We start from the raw sequence: 20807 nt of genomic DNA on the forward strand, positions 1-20807 counted from the left end.
TGAAAAAGTGTTGCAAAAATATTATAAATAACTTTTTTTTTTTCTGTGGGATTATGATGTTTAACTGCAGCGCACACCCGCGCAAATGGGGTGCGCTACCTAAAACTGAAAACCGAAGCTTATAAGCTCACAATTGTGGGATTTATGTATTACATGGAATGTCAATGGAGGGACTTGCAGACCAAAAACAATATGGCCTCCATTTAGTGGTTGTCAAGGGGGGGAAGCTCCGTGTAAGACATGTAACTAAGCATTACTAGGCAATCCTATGTAAATGAGGGTTACAATACTGAATCACACTGCCACATAGGTAATGAGCATATTCTGAGTAGTGTAAGAGTTATAGAAGGGGGAGGAACAGAGTAAGAGGTAGGTGACATCACGGGGGGAATGATAGAAATAAATGTATCACATTGGAGGGCAATGTAACGTGACAGATGACAGACAGACATCAGGGAGAGAGGTGTGTCCCAACAGAACACTAGGAAAGTCAAGAAATAGAGGGTGCACACTATCCCTACACTCAAATTTTCTTGAAATACATGCATGCGCGCGTGTGCACACGTGTAAGGCAGGTTCAACATGTGGGAGCGTGTTGCAAACCGTTTACAATGGTTTGCATGGGCGTGCACGTGTGTGAGGCTGTGTGCACGCGTTTTAACATGAATCAGCCAAGTTCACACCGTGTAAGGATGTGTGCACGCGTTTAAGGGACTGTGAGCATGCTTAAGCTGGTGTGCACATAGCTCCCCTTGAGGAAACAGAGAGGAAACAGGAAACAACCAAAATACAGGGAAACTGCCAGAGGATACTGCTGGAGTTAATTGGTGGAAACAATTGGAAGCAGGCAATTACACAGGCAGACTAGAAGCCCAACCCAGCACTTAAAACACTGTAAGGAGCAGTGCAGGGTGTTTCTCACAAGAGATACTGCAAGAAAGTAAGCTATCAGAATTGAAAACTGAAAAAGCTGAACTCAGAGCAGAAATGCTAGGGGCTGCCATAGCTGTTATAATCAGGCATAGGCAAATTGCTGAGGGTGGTGACAATGCAGATGCTGACAGACAACCCAGAGTGAGGAGAAGGAGAAGAGTATACAGGCCCAGGGTCACCTACCATGGGTTACATGAGCTGGAGATAGTAGAGCGCTACAGAGTGGACAGAGACCTTCTGCAGCAAATTGTTGAGCTGTGCAGGCCACGCCTCACACACAGAACCAACAGAGGGGAACCCATCCCAGTGGAAACCAAGGTATGTGTTGGCCTAAGAATACTAGCAACAGGTACCTTCCAGAGACCAACTGGTGATATGATGGGGATATCACAGGCATCAGCCTCCAGGGTACTGCACCAGTTCCTGGATGCCATGTCAGCACATGTCGGTGATCATGTATATTTCCCCAATGCCCGTGAGGTTGTGGCTAGCAATATGCGTCTCTTCCAGCAAATAGCGGGATACCCTGCGGTATTGGGTGCAATAGACTGCACGCATACGCATCAAAGCACCAGCCGGTGAGCGGGTAGAGCCTACATTAACCGCAAGGGATTCCTCCATCAACTGCCAGGTCGTGTGTGATGCCCAGGGCATAATAATGAATGTGTGTGCTGGCTGCCCTGGGAGCTACCACGATTCCCACATCTGGCATCTGACACAGCTGTACCAATCATTTGCCAGTGGGGACTTCCCACACGGACACCTAGTGGGGATGCAGGTTACGCACTTGAGCCGTGGCTGATGACACCCATCAGAAATGCACACACACCTGAACAGGAACGCCATAATGAGGCACACGCACAAACATGTAACGTCATAGAGCGTGTGTTTGGGCTGCTCAAGTCACGGTTCCGGTGTCTGGACACATCTGGTGGAGCCTTGCAGTACACACCAACTACATGTACCCAAATGATCATGATATGTGCTATGCTACATAATATGATCCTGCGGAAACAGCTGCAGCAGGACCAGCATAGGGATGGGCCAAACATACCCCCACCATTGCCAAGGCCACCACAGGCAGAGGCTGACTCAGAGGAGGAACAACCTGACCTTGCCCCAGTAGGCAGAAGGAGGCGTGCCCAGTATGCCCTGGCCTTGGCAAAGAGGCAACGCATAGCACATACACTTGGTCAGTAGGAACACTGGGACTGATACCCGCTCTGACTCACTCATATAGTAACAGGGATGCCTAACATGACACAACCTGCTTCCAAACATGTACAGAGAGTGTAGTATGTGCATCTGACAGAGGCAGCCCTGCAGCACCACCCGAGGCATGAATGCCATGTGTCAAGTAATGTAACACCATGTACCATATGCACACCTGAGGACCCTGACTAACATCCACCCTCACCCATCACATACCACACAAACACAAACCCACATTCATAGGTACCACAAGGGATAGGAACCTAGATGTAATGCTACCCAATGCCAGAAGTATAAACAGCAAGATGTGTGCAGTGTAACCGCACACAGTATAGAGGATGTACATATCAGTGCTGTAATAGACAACTGGGACAAAGCCCACACCAGCACCCTAAAACTACCAGGTCACACCTCATACAGGGATGTACATGTGCAAAAACATGGAACAAGCTACAAAACGAGGGTGACTAGCAATAAATGTCATGGATAACCACACCCCCATGTTGGTACCACAACAAGAAGCAACATCGATTAGCCATGGTCAAATACAAATTGCTAAAACTGCCCACTACTAAATAGCTTGCTGCAGACCACTGTCCTAATAGCAGGAACTGCACCAGGCCTATGTTCATAGGTGCATAGGTTCATACTAGGCTATCTGCCCTAGGGCATATATAAGCCTAGCCCAGAGTTTTGTGGCTTCCGCCACCCCTTCAGTTCTAAGGATAATATGCCCATTATGTTGCTGTGCCTCTGTCAAGCAGTGACACTGAGGTTATCCCTGGGGTATACCTGCGATTACCCATCCATTGGTCATGATTTCTCTTGAACAAAGCCAGCAAGGTGCCAGCCTCACATGTACCAGGATGATGTTCCACAGCATAGGGAGTCTCTCAGTGATGAATCTGTCCCTCCAGCATGCCCTATGAATAGCCGTGTTGAGGTTTAAGTCTCCTGCCCTTGTAGATCTGATGGAGTTAGAGGTTTTGAGGTGAAGCATGTTCATTAATTCCGGGTTGGACATGGCCTAGTATGACAGGCACAGGCCACCTCTGAGCAGATGGTAGGCGACTGAATAGAGCTGGGGTTCCTGCAGTCAGGCAGCATAAGACATACATTTGAGACCTTTTATCCATCTGGTGAGCAATGTGTGGGGCCTGTCCAATTGCTGCAGGTGTTGCGCCAGAAACATTCCGAATGGGGCATTGTACTCAATCATTGGTCTGATGAGTGATGAGTACAGGGGAACAATGACCTCCCTTGATCTAGATGTGAATCCCTGCATGATGAGGTGGGCAATGTAGAAGGTCTTCCCAACTACTTTGGCAACGTGAGTGTCAAACGAAAGGTTACTGTCAACCTGGGTGGCCAGATCCCTGATAACCTATCCTGTGCTTAGAGGAGTAACACCTATATGGGAACTAGGGGTGACCTTGTTCTTCCCAAAGGGTATGACTATGCATTGTTTAGCGTTTAACTGTAGGCCATGGCTCTGGCACCAGTTATCCGTTTCTATGAGACCTGTCTGAAGGATGTCCGTGTCAGATGGGTTGTCAACTATGGTTCCCAGTTAGCAGTCATCTGCAAACCTTGTCAGCCATAATCCTCCTGTGTTTGCTTGTACGTCTGAAAAGTAGATGCCGAACAAAAGTGGGCCCAGGACTGAGCCCTGTGGGACACCACTTGTGACAGGCTTTGAGTGTGACATGGCGCCAGCAACCTTGACCCTGTGGGTGCTGTCACTTACCAGTTTGTAACCCATCTTGTGACGTATGGGTCTACATTTAAGCTGGTGAGTTTGTCAATGATACCCGAGTGGGGTATTGTATCAAAAGCCTTTGCCAGGTCAAGGTAGGCTGTGTGGACTGCTTTGCCCTCGTCAATGGCCTTGGTGACCATTCTGAAATAGTCAACCAAGTTTAAAAGGCATGATCGCCCTTGACAAAGCCAAACTGGGTTGGATCCAAAGTCTGCAAGTCCCCTATATCTTCATTCATGAGTTCCATTATGATCCTCTCCATAGCTTTGCAGACCAGGCTTGTCAAGCTGATGGGACAGTAGTGTCTGGGGTCAGTGGAGGCACCACCTTTGTGAAGTGGGACCACCATTGCCGTATGCCACACCTTGGGTACATATCCTGAGGTGAGGCCAAGATTAAACAGCTGCCCGAACTGCGGGTTCAATTCCTCATTGAGTTCGTGGAGCCCACAACCGGGGACACCATCCGGTCCCATGGATGCTGTGTTTCACGCCTTTGATACAGCAGTTCTCACCTGAGCATTTGAGATGTTTGGGGGGCTACAATCCCCTGGTATAGATATCCTTCCCTGTGGGGGGGGGGAGAAATATGCACTGAACCTGTCAGCCAGTATGTTGCCAATGTCTGTAGGTTCAGTGATCTTTACATCATTATGAACTAATCCTGAGCATATCTGGGAGTCACCTCCCAGGTTTCCAACATAGCTAAAAAAGGCCTCATGATTGTCTTCTGAGTCCTTGGCGAGTTTTCTCTCAAAATGTGCCCTGGATGATTTTATGGGAGATCTCAGTTCTTTACGCATAATGAGCAGGGGTGTCTTCCCTTCTACAGAATTTGCTCTACCATGTAGTAGCACCTTCCTTCTGATGTAGAGCATGTTTATGGCTGGGGTCCACCAGACTGCACGCATGCCTTTGGTACAAAGAGTCTTTGTTTTGTGTGGGATTGCCTGATCCATGCAGTCCTGGAGGTGCTGGTAGAAGGCATTTGTAAGTGATTCAGCAGCTTGGGTAATGGTATCCGCTGGCTTGGGGGCCTTGAAAGAGACCACACCAGTCTTTAGAAGTGTGAACTTGGCTTCTGAGAAGTTCTTCACTGTGGTGTTCTTTATCTGGGGTGGGGGCGGGATGTGGACTTCCAGTGAGATTAGTTTATGATTTGATCTCACCAGTGATGGGTATACTTCTGGTGTTGAACATTGTGACCCCATGTTCATGATGATGTGATCTAGTATGTTGTCACCTCTTGTGGGGATGGTGACTATTTGTTCCATGGCATTTGAGGTTATGAACTCTAGGAACCTTTGGCCTAGAGTGTTGGGGCTTGATTAGGGCTTGATTAGTGATCCCAGTCTATATTGGGATAGTTGAAATCACCCAGTATGATGGTGTTTGGAGATACATTTATCCCCTCCAGTGTTTTCAGGAAATCTGTGTGAGGTTCCTGAGTTTGAGAGGGTGGCCTGTAACCTGCTACAAACCGCCGAGCAGTCTTGCCTATGGTTAATTGCACCTGGATGGTCTCCTATGCATCATGTGTTGCCACCAACCTTGAGGTGAGGGTGTCCTTGATGAATATGGACACCCACTCTCCTTTCATGGTGTTGTCCGGATTTTGGGGCTGGAACGCATGATATGAGGTAACACCTGATACTGCTGGGGTGCTGTCAGGAGCCTTGAACCAGGTTACAGTCACAGCATAGACATCGATGTTCCCCATACTGAGAAGGGCTTCGAGTGCGTGCATCTTGAGGTTGAGACATCTAGCATTGGGCAGCATCACCCTTAGTTTACTTCCTTTTTTGTGTTCTAGGGTGGTAGGTTTAGAATCTGAGCCTTGCCTAAAAAAGGCACAATGGGGGTTTCAAGAGCCTGAGCCAAATTCCGGAAGCCCAGGGGTGACAGGTGCAAGCCATCCCCTGTGAATCAGTGTGGCTTGTCCAGCATGTCATCCCAGGCAGACGGACATTGGATCCCCTTTGAATGACACCATAGATTAAGCCAACTATTACAGCTGATCATCTTGTCTCTGTATTGTGGCATCATTCTTGGTGAAGGTAGGATACTGCTCAAGGTCAGGGTCATACCTGCCTGGGCTACATAAGCAGAGAGCTCCTCTATGTCTCTTTTCATGTAGTCCAGGGAGGTACATCTCAGGTCGTTCACACCAGCATGGACAATGACTGAGTCATACTTGTACTTGCAGTTGAGTGACCTGAGTGCTTGCATTATGTGGTGGATCCCAGCGCCCGATAGGCAGGTTACTGTGACCTTCTCCTTACCCAATCTGGTGAGCGGGACGTCAGTGTGTCTGACTATGGAGTCACCTATGATGAATGTGTCTGGCATTGTGTTTGGCCTTAAGGGCTGTGAATGATTGGCACCCTGACTCTGTGGTCTATGTGTTGCATGTGCTGTGCCCTGTGGAGGCAGTTGTTTGGGTGTCTGCTGTGGTGGCCTCTGCTGGTATGGTAGATCTGTGATCAGAGCCTCCGAGTATGTCTTTGTGTGTTTATGTGTATGATTTGAAGTTGTGATAGTGCTATGTGAGACTGGGTTTGTGGTGTGTGTGTGGTCACCTTCTCCTCCTCTCTGGTCCTGCCAGTCCTATGTTGAGAGAGCTCAGCCTCCAGGTTAGCTATATAGTTGCATCTCTTGCATGCATTTGTGTTTTGTGGGAGAAGGAGAGGGTTGTCTGTGTACATGCGTCAATTGTAACATTGCCTCAATATTCCCAGGTTCACCAGCTGAGCAGGAGAGGACACTAGCAACTGATCCCTTGACATGCCAGAAGGAATAGACAACAAACTGTTGGAAGACAGGAAGATATCAAGCCCCCCAAACCACATTATATCGCTTGACTGACAATACCTACACATACACCATAGTGTCATAGTTGCATAGTTTACTACTAGGCTATCTGCCCTAGTGCATTTATAAGCCTAGCCATAGTGATGTGGCTATTGCCACCCCTTATAGTAGTAATCGTGTACAGAATAGATTCTGAATAATGTGCCTCTCACTTAGTAGTGACACATTATGACCCCCGTACATAATTGAATACCTTGACTGTGCCTCTGTCTAGTAGTGACACAGGGAGGACCCTGGGGTAAAACTACAATCCGACATCCAGTTGTCCAGACTTCTCTTGAAGAGATTCAGTGAGGGACTCTGTCTAACATGAACTGGGATACTCTGCTAGAGTGTGAGATGCCTGTGAGTTATGACTCTGTCCCCCAGCATGTCCTATACATGTATGTGCTGAGATTCAAAACTTCAGCTCCCATGCTTCTGGTGGATTTGGATTGCTTGCAGTGGAGCATGTCCACCACATCCTGATTGGACATGGTCTTGTATGTCAGGCATAGGCCACCTGTAAGTATGCGGTATGCCACTGAATAAAGCTGGATTTCCTTTAGTCTGGAAGCATATGACATGTGTTGTACACCCCTGATCTCCTTGGTAAGGTACTTTTGGGGTCTCTCCAGCTGTTGCAAGTGCTGGGTGAGGTACATACCAAATGGGGCTTTGTATTCAATCATGGGCCTGATAAGGGAGAAGTATAGTGGTACAATGACCTCCTGTGATCTGGATGGAAAACCCTTCCTGATAAGGTGGGCAAGATAGAAAGTCTTTCAAACCACTTTGGCAACATGGGTGTCAAATGAGATGTCACTATCTACATGTGTCCGCAGGTGTCTGATTTGTATTCTGTGCTCAGTGGGTTGCTGTCTATGTATTGATTTGTGTGTACTTTGTTCCTCCCAAAGGGGATGACCACACATCAGTTGCAGTCAGTTTCAGGCCATGATTCCGGCACCAGCTAACTGTCTTTGTGATGGCATTCTGTAGGATGTGTGTGCTGGCTGATGTATTCGCATATGGTGCCTATGTTGCAGTCATCTGCAAACTTTGTCAGCCACAACCCTCCTATGTTTGCTTTCACATCTGAAAAGTAAATGCCAAATAAGACGGGTCCCAGGACAGATCTTTGTGGGACACCACGTGTGACTGGCTTTGAATCTGACAAGGCACCTGCAATGTCGACGTTATGGGTTCTGTTTCCTAGCCATTTTGCAAACTATCCTGTGACATATGATTTGATATTTCAGCTGTTGAGCTTGTCTATGATGCCTGAGTGGGTATTGTGTCAAAGGCCCCGGCCAAGTGCAGGTAGGCTGTGTGGACCGCGTAGCCCTCATCAATGGCCCTACTGACAGTATCAAAATAGTCAAACATGTGCAAAATACAGGATATGCCTGTACAAAGCTGAACTGGGTGGGATCAAGGGTCTGTAGGTCACCAATGTCTCTGTTTAAGAGCTCCATAATGACTCTTTCTATAGCTTTGCAGAAAAGGCTGGTTAAGCTTGTGTGGTGGTAGTCCCCAGGGTCTGTGGAGGCATCTCCTTTGCGGAGTGGGACCACTGTTGCTGTACGCCAGTGTTCAGGTACATATCCTGTAGCAAGGCTAAGGTTAAATAGAATTTGTATATACGGGTTTAGCTCCTTCTGGAGTTCACATAGCACACAACTGGGGATACCATCATGTCCCAATGATGCTGTGTTCTTGTCTTTGCTGAGTGCGGCTCTCACATGGACATCTGAGATGACAGTGAGGTTACATTCATCTGTGATAACTATCTTCTGTTAGGGGTGAGGGAGGGGGAAAATTGCACTGAACCTGTCTGCCAGAATGTTGCCAATATCTGTCAGGTCACTGAAATATATGTTGTTGTGTACCAACTCAGAGCATATCTGAGGGTACCCACCCAGGTGTCTGACATAACTGAAGAAGGCAGTGTGGTTATCTCTACTGTCTTTGGTGTTTATGTCTCAAAGTTGACCTCAGATGTCTTTATGAGAGAATGTAGCTTTTTACTAGTGCTGCTCACAGCCGCCTTCCCTTTAGGAGATGTAGCTCTGTCTTGCATTAGTATCCGTCATCTGTTATACAGTCTGTTTATGGCTGGGGTCCACCAGACAGGCCACATTCTCTTGGTGGAGAGGGTCATGTTTCTATTAGTGGTTGCATGGTCCATGCTATCTCAGAGATGTCCGTAGAAAGTGTCTGTGAAGGAGTCACCATTGTGTGTTGTGGTGTCCACTGGCCCAGTGGGCTTAACGGATACCATCTCAGTCCAAAGAAGTGTGAAGTCAGCTTTTGAGGTGTATGTCACTATTCTCTTTGTATTATACTAGCACTGACACAAGTGCAGACAATTTCCCAGAATCCATCAAACAAAATGGACATGCAAAATGTAACACTTCCACAAGAGGGGTAAGCATACTGGATGTGATAATCAGAAATATCTGTACTGGATGCCAAGATGAGAAGTGTATCCCTCACTGGTAAGACCAGACCATAGAGTAAGCACACTGTAGTTACACATCACGACCCCAGTCCCTGGCCAGACTACCACAGTGAAACACATGTATAAAGCATAACTTGCACCCCTACAAACCAATGTGGAATCCATGAAAAGCCCTGTGCAGGTCCAGAATATGGGACACACTGCAGAACATGTTATACAGGCATACCAGGAACACAGCCAAGAGTGCTTGGAGTCTGCAATCACAAACAACAAGACACAATGCCATACACCCAGGCATCTGGCATGCTGGACACCATAAATTACTAAACCATTGAAGAGAATGAGGAAGCTACCACATGATAGATCTAACATGAAAAGTGAAGTAATCAGTGATCACTAGTATGGCAATAAAATGTGTCCACACATACAATCCACTAAGGCCAGGCAAAACAAGTAGAATCTGTGAATCCAGTGGCAATGTGACACCTGTCCCAAGTACACACACAACAACAACTCACCCCAATAAATACAAATGTATGTGATAGACGCAACCAGGTAGCCAAACCGGGGCCTGAGCACCCCAAATCAGTACTGTCAAAACTAGTCAGGAGGACAAGGTAACCACATACACCACAAACCCAGTCCCACATAGACCTACAACGACTGTAAACCAAACACATAATCACAAAAACATTCCCAGAGGCCCTAATTACAAACACACAACACCAACACAAGCCTCCAAAGCAGACACCCAATAAAACAAACTCCAGACATAGCACATGTAACACATAGTACACAAAGCTGGTGTGCCAAACAGTCACAGGACAGAAGGAGAAACAACATGTCTGATACAGTTGTAATAGGTGACTCCATAGTGAGACATGCTGCTGTCCCAGGGATGGCTTGCACCTGTTACCCATGAGCGTCTGGATATTGCCTAAGGCTTTTGCAAACTACAGAGATCCTCCCGTAGGCAAGGCTGAAAAGAGCAACCCACCACCATAGAAAACAAAACTGGAAATAAACAGAAGTGTAATGCTGATCAATGCCAGATGTGTAAACCTCAATATGCATGCTCCTGAGGCCCTCCCCAGTATGGAGAACAGTGATGTCAGTCCAGTGATACACACCTGCTGCAAGCCTTGTGACAGCACACCAGCACTACCAGGTAATACCACATATCATGTGTTATGGCCACAAAACCTGTAACAAAACATAAAAGGAGGGTGAGTATCCATATTCAGCACAGACAGCCATACGTCCAGTTAACCGACAATGCCTATGTCATTGCAGTCCACCCATGTGCAACTACCTGTACGCAAGACTGCTGTACAGTCTGTATCATGCTACAGACCACACTCTCACACACAGGAACCCCACCCCACTGTCCTGAAGACAGTGGACAGGATGAATGTACCACCAAATACAAAACAAGGTACACACAAATTACCACATAGGTGGTAAACCATTTGTGTGGAAGGAGTAATCAGGGACCTAGTGACACAAGTGGACAGTCACCTGTCATGTGACAGCCACATCGCCAATTTGTCTAGGAAGACTGTCTATATTGGACACTGTATCATGAAAGGAGTCACATCTACTTCAACAAAGGTCATTGTGCCCGCACCTGCAGCAGTCAGAAAGACCTCAAAGGTACCTCAGCAAGAGTCATAAAGGGTCTCAACTATATCTCATATGCCACCTGGCTGTAGACACCACAGCCGAATGCAGTCACATACTGCCAACACAGAGGCATTGTATGTCTGTTGCACAAGTCCATGTCCAACACAGAAGTAATGGACATGCTCCACCCCAGAAAACCCAAAGCCATCGGAGCTGTGTGAGTCAGAGATGTCAACCTTAACACATAATCAAATAGGATGTGCTGGAGGGACAGATACCTAACCCTGAGTCTCTCCACACCCTGGAACAGAATACCACTACATGTTAGGCAGAGCCCCTCACTGACACTCTTCAACAGGAAGTTAGCAAAATGGATGGATAATTGTAGATGTACACTGGGGGTCTTTACTGTGTCATGTCCAGACAGAGGCACAGCTAAGTAAATCATAAGTGGCCATAATATCCACATAGCAAGGGTGGCAAAAGCCACATGCACTGTGACTATGCTTACAAATGCCCTAGGGTGGATAGCCTAGTATGAACCCATGAATGTACTATGATACAAATTGTATGGAACACTAAGGATAACTCCAAGGCTTATGCAACTGATGGTAGTGAGCATGTTGTGAATTCCTGGATATGCTCTGGATCACACAAATATTACAAACAACATACCAAACACACACACGTATTGCCAACATACATCCTGACAGGTGCAGTGCAACCCCCCCCCCTCATAATGCCAAATATCTTTCCCAGCAGATCGCTGCCTCCCTGACATTATGTCAGCCTTACCACAGGATATGTACCCAAAGAGCAGTGTACAACAACAGTGGGTGTTCTCAAGAAAGGTGTCAACTGAATGAATACTAAAAACAACCACCACAGATTCCTGAGAAGCTTGGTCTGCACAGCTATGGTAAGGATCAGCATGTACCGCAGACATAACGATATTGGGGATCTACTGACACCCGACCCTAGCCAGTGTGGGTTTATGAAGTGCAGACCCCGCCCCTAAACGTGTGACTCAGTTGAAACAGTGATTGAGGTCACTGATGAGGGCAATGTGGCCCACACAGTGTAGCTGGACCTTGCAAAGCCTTCCATACAATACCCTACGTGTTCAATATAGATATGCTCACCAGCTTAAATATACACACCAATGTCACTAGAGGAGTTGCAAACCAGACCAACGACAGAACTGACATGGCCAGACATGCTGTAGCCATGTCAGACTACAAACTACATATAACAGGCATCCCACAAAGCTTGGTCCTGGGACCTTTCCCATCTGGTATATATGCCCCTTAGGTACAGGCCAACATGTAAGGACTGTGCCTGAACATGTTTGCAGAGGACTACAAACTGCCTAACATATCTGACACTCCAGCTGACACAAGCGTCCCACAAAAGGGCCACATAGAAACAGACAACCGGTGCCATAGCCATGTCAGCATGTGAAATGGAGACAACTGTATAGTCAACCTCTGTGGATATACAGTAAGTGACCACCAATTACCACATAGGTGTTAACCCATTACATACATCACATGTAATGTCGGACCTGGGTACACAAGGGGATAGATATCCTGTATAGGAAAAACATGTGGCTGTAGTGTTAACAGAAACAATCCATATACCAACCTAATCATGAAGGTTATGACATCTAGATAAGGGGAGGTCATTGTGGTTCTGCAGTTATCCTCCATCAGCGTTACAAATGACCACAACAGCCCCTGTGGGGTGTACCTCAGCAGACACCTCCATCAACTGTAAAGTCCACAACAGTACCTCACCAGGAGTATCAAAGAGCTTGAACACATGTAATGTGTTGCCTGATTAAACAGAGTGCAACTCCACACACTGCCATGCTGGCCACCCAGACGCAAGCTGTGCCTGATGTAGAAAGCCATGTCCAAGCTGGAATCAATGAACATGCTGCACCTTGTACAATCTGAATGGCAGTGAGCTATGCACATGAGGGACCTGAACCCCAGCACTGACATACATAGGACAAGCTGTACTGCATTATCCATAACACAGAAGCCACCCCCACGCATGAGTGAACTACCAGTACAGGTTATCCATAGAGTCACTCACTGATTCTCCTCAACAGGAATCTTAATGAGTGGATGGGAGACGGTAGGTTTACCCTGGGTATCAATGTTATGTCACAGGTAGACAGAGGCACAGTATACTACACAAGACATATGTCATGGCAAACTACACTTACAATGTGTCGAAGGACAAACACACTCTCAGACTAGCATTAGAAATGGCCTAGGGCACATCGGTAGTGTTTGCCAATGTACACCTATGTTGTGGAATACACTACTGATGTTGGATGAGGCTGTTGTAAGTAGTTCATATCCGAACATAATGCAACATGGTCAGATAGGTTCATAGGTTTATACTAGGCTATCTGCCCTAAGGCAGGTATAAGCCCAGCCCAGAGTTTTGTGGTGTACGCCACCCCTTATATGGAAACAATACTGTGCCCATTAGTTTGTCATGCCTCTGTCCAGCAGTGGCACAGAGATGGTCCCCGGGGTAAACCTATGATCTCCCATCCACAGGTAAAGATTCCCCTTGAACAGAGCCAGTGAGGTGCTCTGCCTGACATGGACCGGGATTGTATTCCACAGCATAGGGAGTCCCTGAGTGATAAATCTATCCCTCCAATATGTCCTACTTATATCCCTGCTAAGGTTTAAGTCACTTGCCCTAGTGGTTCTGGTGGATTTGGTGATTTTGAGGTGGAGCATGTCCATTACTTCCTGGTTGGACATGGCCTTGCATGTCAGGCACATGTCACCTCTGGAGTGTCTTCAATCTGGCAGCATATGACAGATGTTAGAGACCCTTTATCCTTTTGGTGGGGGACTTTTGGGGTCTCTCTGATTGCTGCAGATGTCAGGTGAGATACATCCAGAATGGGGCATTGTACTCGATCATTGGTCTGATAAGTGCAGAGTACAGGGGAACAATGACCCCACTAGATCTGGATGTGAATCCCTTCCTGATCAGGTGGGCAATGTAGAAGGTCTTTCTAGCCATGTTAGCAACGTGAGTGTCAGGAGAAAGGCCACTGTCGACCTGGGTCGCCAGGTCCATGATAACCTCCTCTGTGCTTACAGCATTGCCACCTATATGGTAGCTTGGGGTTACCTTGCTTTTCCCACAGGGTATGACTATACATGTTTTGGCATTTAACGTCAGGCCATAGCTCTGGCACCAGCTATCAGTGTCCGTGAGTCCCTTCTGAAGGATATCCGTGTCTGATGCACTGTCCACTATGGCGCCCAATTTGCAGTCATCTGCAAACCTTGTCAGCCAAAGTCCTCCCATGTTGGCCTGTACCTCTGAGAAGTAGATGACGAACAATAGGGGGCCAAGGACTGAGCCCTGTGGGACACCACTTGTGACCAGCTTGGAGTCTGACATAGCGCCAGCAACTCTAACCCTGTGGGTCCTGTCCTTAAGCCAGTTCGCAACCCATCTTGTGACATATGGGTTTACATTTAGGGTGGTAGGTCCTTCTACAATACCCGAGTGGGGTATTGTGTCGAAAGCCTTTGCAAGGTCAAGGTAGGCTGTATGGACTGCCCTTCCCTCAGCAATGGCCTTAGTGACTGTTTTGAAGAAGTCGACCAAGTTCAAAAGGCATGATCTGCTCTTGACCAAGCCAAACTGGGACGGGTCCAATGTCTGCATGTCCCCTATATCTTTGTTTATGAGCTCCATTATGATCCTCTCCATAGCTTTGCAGACTAGACTTGTTAAGCTTATGGGGTGGTAATTACCAGGGTCCGTAGAGGCACCGCCTTTGTGCAGATGTGCACAACTGGACCCTAACCAGGCTGTTGTGCACACTATGGAAATGTAAAGCAGTGATAGGACTAAAGCCCAGGATACTGACCACCACAGTGAAAGTACTGAACCACTACACTATACAGTACTACAGTGTTAGGTCAGTATGAACGGATGTTGACAACTGTGTGCAAAGTATCCCATGCAAAACCTGCAGGCACAGTATACTCCCTGTTGTGTTCACACAAAAAGCATTTGGACAGTAACTACACAACATGGCACAGAACACACAACCATAAACTGGAGGTATTTGTTGAAGGTCACACTCATCCACAAATGTGATGGGCTGCAGAGTTCAACATATGGAAAGCTCACACTGGGCATGCTCACACACTTCGATAAATGAGACATCTTTCACACAACATGCCATGGGAAGGCTGAACTGGGCATGCTCACACACTTAGTCCAAATGTTACTCTTAGCAACTGTGAAAACACACCAGAGGATGCTCATTCCCCTTTCTAGACACTGATCATGTCAGCACCCTATAAGTATATCAGGAGAAAAGGAATCTCCCAGTAATCTGAATAGCGTGCTCTGCTAATGCGTCTGTCTCTAGTGTCATAACATAGTTAGGTAGGGGTTTGAATCTGGCAAGTGTATGTGAAGGGGAGTAAGTGTGTATGAAAGAAGCATCCCTTTTGGCAACTGTGTAAACACACCACAGGATGCTCATTCCACTTTCTAAACTCTGATGATGTCAGCACCCTATAAGTATATCAGTGGAAAGAAAATCTCCCAGTAATGCGAATAGCGCGCTCTGCTAATGCATCTGTCTCTAGTGTCATAACATAATTAGGTAGGGGTTTGAATCCAGTAAGTGTGTATGAAAAGAGCATCCCTTTTGGCAACTGTGTAAACACACCACAGGATGCTCATTCCACTTTCTAAGCTCTGATGATGTCAGCACCCTATAAGTATATCAGGGGAAAGGAAATCTCCCAAAAATGTGAATAACATGCTCTGCTAATGCGTCCGTTTCTAATGTCATAACATAGTTAAGTAGGGGTTTGAATCCAGCAAGTGTGTGCTAAGGGGGATAAGTGTGTGTGTGTAAGAAGCATCCTTTTTGGCAACTGTGAAAACATACCACAGGATGCTCATTCCCCTTTCTAAACTCTGATGATGTCAGCACCCTATAAGTATTTCAGGAGAAAGAAAACCTCCTAGTAATGCAAACAGCACGCTCTGCTAATGCATCTGTTTCTTGTGTCATAACATAGTTAGGTAGGGGTTTGAATTCAGCGACTGGCAAGCATGTATGAATAGAGGGGTAAGTATGTATGACAAAAATATCCCTTTTGGCAATTGGGAAAACACACTACAGGATGCACATACCCCTTTCTAGACGATATCACAATTATTTATGGCTTTTGATTACAGACATGCCACGTGTGTTTTGCCCACACAGAATGCCCATGTGTGCGGGTTGTCTCTCACAATAATGCATGACATTGATTAAACCAGTTATGGCAATGCACACATGATGTATGTGTGTGCCAAATACACATATGTACCTGTGACCTTCAATAGTTACCATGTGTGATGCCTGCCACATGTGAATACATGGTATTTGCACAGGGTAACATTATGACTGTGGTCTTCTGTGCAGGTGCTGCATGTGGGATGTGTATATACAGTGTGAGATGTAGATGCTATCAGCCTAGTAGTGAGGGATACACACCTGGTCTGGGACATATAGTCTACCTGTTGTTGATGAACAGGTGCTGCATGTCTTCACCTGTTGTGGGAGTGATAAGACGTTATTCCATAGCAATGCAGTGACCGCATGCTAAGAACCGTCCAGCTAGGGTGTTGTAGCTACAGTAATTCATTATTATGCAGTAATATGTCAGAATCCCTGGTGAGGGTCTGATGCCAACCAAGGTCAGGGTTCTACCAGCCTGTGTCACTTGCTCAGTGATCCCTTCCATGTTCCCTATCATGTATCCCAGTGAGGGACATCCCACATCAGCTGTGGTGGCATGGACAATGACTGAGTCATATGTGTCCATGCATCTGACTGACCTGTATGCTTGTGTTATGTGGTGGACCATAGTGCCCCATGAGCATATCACTGTGACCTACACCTTGTCCAGCCTGGTGAGCATGTCCTCACTGTACTGGACAATAAAGGTACCTAACACAACTGCAGCAGTAGTGTTGTATAGCTGTACAAACTGTGCTTGTTTGGCACACAGGATTTGTGTGCTATGTGTTATGTGTGCTGTGTGCAGGCCTAACGTATGCCTGTGTGCCAGCTGCAGAGGTGTCTGCCAGTCATGCAGGATGCTATCCTTAGGCTCCATGAATGGCCCGGTGTGTTTCCATGCTTGTATTGCTGTCAGTGTAGGTCCACATCAGACTGGTATTGCTGTCACTGTAGTATTTCATGCCGACAGGTTATGCCAGTACTGGGTTCAGAGTGCTTAGTCCACAGTTTGGCCATGTGTTTCCATGTCATACATGTGTTGTACATCCATGGGTAGGAGATAGGGTTGACTGTGTACATGTGGCAGCTGTGACATTACTACATGACTCACATATTCCACAACTGTACCATAGAGGTGACTGACAACTGACCTTTGCACATGCTACCATAGTATTTAGATAGCATTGGTGATTAACAGCACATAGGGCCAATGGTGAACAAGATACATAGGTCCATAGGTTCATACAGGGATGTCTGCCCAGGGCATTTATCCACCTAGCCAGAATGTGTGTGGCTTTCACCATGCATTGTAAATCTATCTTGCTATGCCCTTTTCCAAGTTTAGTATACTGTGCCTCTGTCTAACAGTGACACATAAGTGATACCCAGGGTAACCCTACAATGTCACATCCAGTCATTAATATCACTCTTGAAGATAGTCACTGAGTGACTCTGCCTAACCTCTATTGGGATAATATTCCAGAATGAAGGGAGCCTCTGAGGTATGAATGTGCCCCTCCAGCATGTCCTATGTATATCACTCCTGAGGTACAAGTCTTTCCAGCGTGTATCCTGATGGGGTCTGAATATTCTGAGGTGCAGCATGGCCATTAAGTGAGGGTTTGACATGGCTTTATATGTCAGGCACAGATTGCCTATGAAGAGGCAGTATGCCACTGAGTAGAGCTTCTGTTTCTTTAACCAGTCAGTATGTGGCATCTGTTGGAGCCCTTTGATCCTTTTGTCGATGTTCGTATGTGGTCTTTCCAGTTGCTGCAGATGTCTGGTAAGGTGCATGCCGACAGGGTCATTATAGTCAATTATGGGCATGATGAGGGATGAGTAAAGGGGCACAATGTCCTCCCCTGATCTACATGTGGATCCCATCATGATGATGTGGCCCATATAAAATGTTTTCCTAACCACTTTGTCCATGTTGTTGTCAAATGGTAGAATGCTATCAACCTGTGTACCCCAAGGTCCATAATTCCTTCATCTGCACTTAATGGATTAACACATATGTGGTACTTTGTGGTCACCTTGTGTTTGACAAAGGGGATGACTATATGCTTTTTGTCATTCACCTTGAGGCCATGGCTGTGGCACAGGTCGTGTGTTTGCAAGAGGCCCTTTTGGAGGATGCGTGTGTTAGCTGGAGAGTTGATTGTGGCATCCAGTTTGCAGTCATCTGCAACTTGCTCAGCCACAGTACTTCCATGTTGGCCTGTACCTGTGATAAATATATAATGAACATGACAGCTCCAAGGGCTGAGCCTTGTGGGACACCACTTGTAACTGGTTTGAGGCTGACATGGCCCCTGCAATTCTAACCATGTGTGTTCTGCCCTTGAGCCACTGTGCAATATATGTAGTGACATAGGGGTTAATATGTACACTGGTGAGCTTCCCTAGAATGCACAAGTGGGGTATTGTATCAAAGGCTTACGCAAGGTCCAGGTAGGCTGTGTAGACCTCCTTCCCCTTGACAGTGGCCTTGGTGACTGTTTCAAAGAAATCAAACAGGTTTGAGAGGCAGGATCTGCCATTAACAAAGCCAAACTGTGTATGGTGACATGTCTGTAGGTCCCCAATATCTATATATGTGAGGTTCATGATGATCCTTGCCATAGCTTTGCAGACCAAGCTATTCAGACATATGGGGCGAATAGTGTCCAGGATCCGTTAAGGCACCACCTGAATGTAGAGGGACCACTGTTGCTGTACACCACTCTTTGGCCACATATCATGTAGTAAGGCTGGGATTGAACAGTAGTGTTATTTCTGGGTGTAGCTCTTCTTGTGGTTCATGTAGGACACAGCCTGGGACACTGTCTGGTCCCATTGATGCAGTGTTTATTGCTTTGGAGAGGGCAGCTCTTACCTGAGCATCTGTGATGTCAGGGGGGGCAGCACTCTGCTGGGAGACATATTTCCCCTTTTGGTGTGGTGGGGGGGAGAAGGTAGCAGTGAACCTGTCCACTAGGATGATGGCAATGTCTGTGTGTTTTGTATTTTGTTTGACATCTTGGATTACCTCTGAGCATATCTGGGTATTACCACCCAGGTTCCTAACATAACTAGAGAAAGCCTTGTGATTATCCTCAGTGGCTTGTGGAATCTTCCCTCAAAGATGGCCTTAGACAATCGTATGAGTGCCTGTAGTTGTCTTCTAATACTCATCAGTGATGCCTTCACATTTTGGGAGTTAGTTGTATCATGTAGTGGCTTCATCCTTCTATTGTATAGTTTGTTTATGGCTGGTGTCCAGCACACAGGACGTCTGCCTTTGGAGGATTGGGTCATGCTTTCATATGTGGTTGCATAATCCATGCATTCCTGAATGTGTCCATAGAATGCCTTTATACAGGTATCTGCAGTCTGGTCCATATTTTCAACAGGCCTGGGGCCTTTGAAGGTTTCCACATCATTTATGAGGGGTGTGAACATGCTTGACATGAGCTGTTGACTGACATCCCACCCTCCAGACTGAGCTAGGTGAGGGTCACATTTAGCTACCTGTCGGGTGATAGAATGTGCCACATAACACAGGCACACAGGTCACTCCACAGCAAGTACAAGTATGAGGCAGTCATTGTCCATGCTGGTGCAAACAACCTGAGACGTACCTCCCTGGACCACATGGAAAGAGACACAGAGGAGCTCTTACAGCACCCTCTCAAACTCAGGACTCCCACACAGCCTTCATGCTCACACAGGAGAGTATAGATTTATCTGCAAACACCATCCTACTGGGTGATGTCAGCTACCCAAACATAGACTGTGAACATTACACAAGCCACAATACCCAAGCTCTAGGGTTCCCATAGATCAGACACTCTTTAGCTATGGAACAGGTAATCAACCTTCCCACAAGAGGGGCAGATATACTAGACCTGATCATCACAAACATGAGTACAAAATGCTCACCACTGGAAGTATATCCCTCATTGTTGCAATCGAAACATATACTAATCACACTGCAGTACTGGATCCCCCACATATGCAAACCTCGAACACATCGATGTGTGTGTGGGAAATGCCCCTATTAGCAACTGTGACAGTACACTACAGGATGCAGATGCCTCTTTTGAAACACTGATGATGTCAGGACTCTATAACTATATTACCTGAATTAAAGCCTTCCAGTAATTCGTATAGCGCGCTCTGTTAATGCGTCTTTCTCTGGTGTCATAACATAGTTAGATAGGGGTTTGAATCCTGCAAAGGGAATGTATGTGTGTTAGTATGAGTGGGGTTTGTGTGTGTGCATAATGCTGGGAGGAATAAGTGCCTTTTGCCAACTGGGAGAACACACTACAGGGTGCACATCCCTCCTCCTACACACAGATGATGTCAGCACCCTCTAAGTACAGCATTAGAAAGGACTTCTCCCAGTAATGCAAATAGCACAGTCTGCTAATGTGTCTGCCTCTACTGTCATAACACAGTTAGGTAGGAGTTTGAATCTTGCAAATGGAAAGTATGTGTTTTACTGTGGGTGTGGTTAGTGTGTGTGCACAATGGTGGGGGTGGGATGTGGCTTTTGCCAAATGGGGCTATGCACTGCAAAGTGCACATTTCCCTTAACAAGCAGAGATGTTGACAGCACCCTATACAAACAAAACTACAAAAGAGAAGGTGGTGGTACCAATAACACATGTAAGG

This window comes from Protopterus annectens, chromosome 4.part1, assembly GCF_019279795.1.
Source record: "Protopterus annectens isolate FY-2018-M chromosome 4.part1, PAN1.0, whole genome shotgun sequence".
NCBI lineage: Eukaryota > Metazoa > Chordata > Ceratodontiformes > Protopteridae > Protopterus > Protopterus annectens.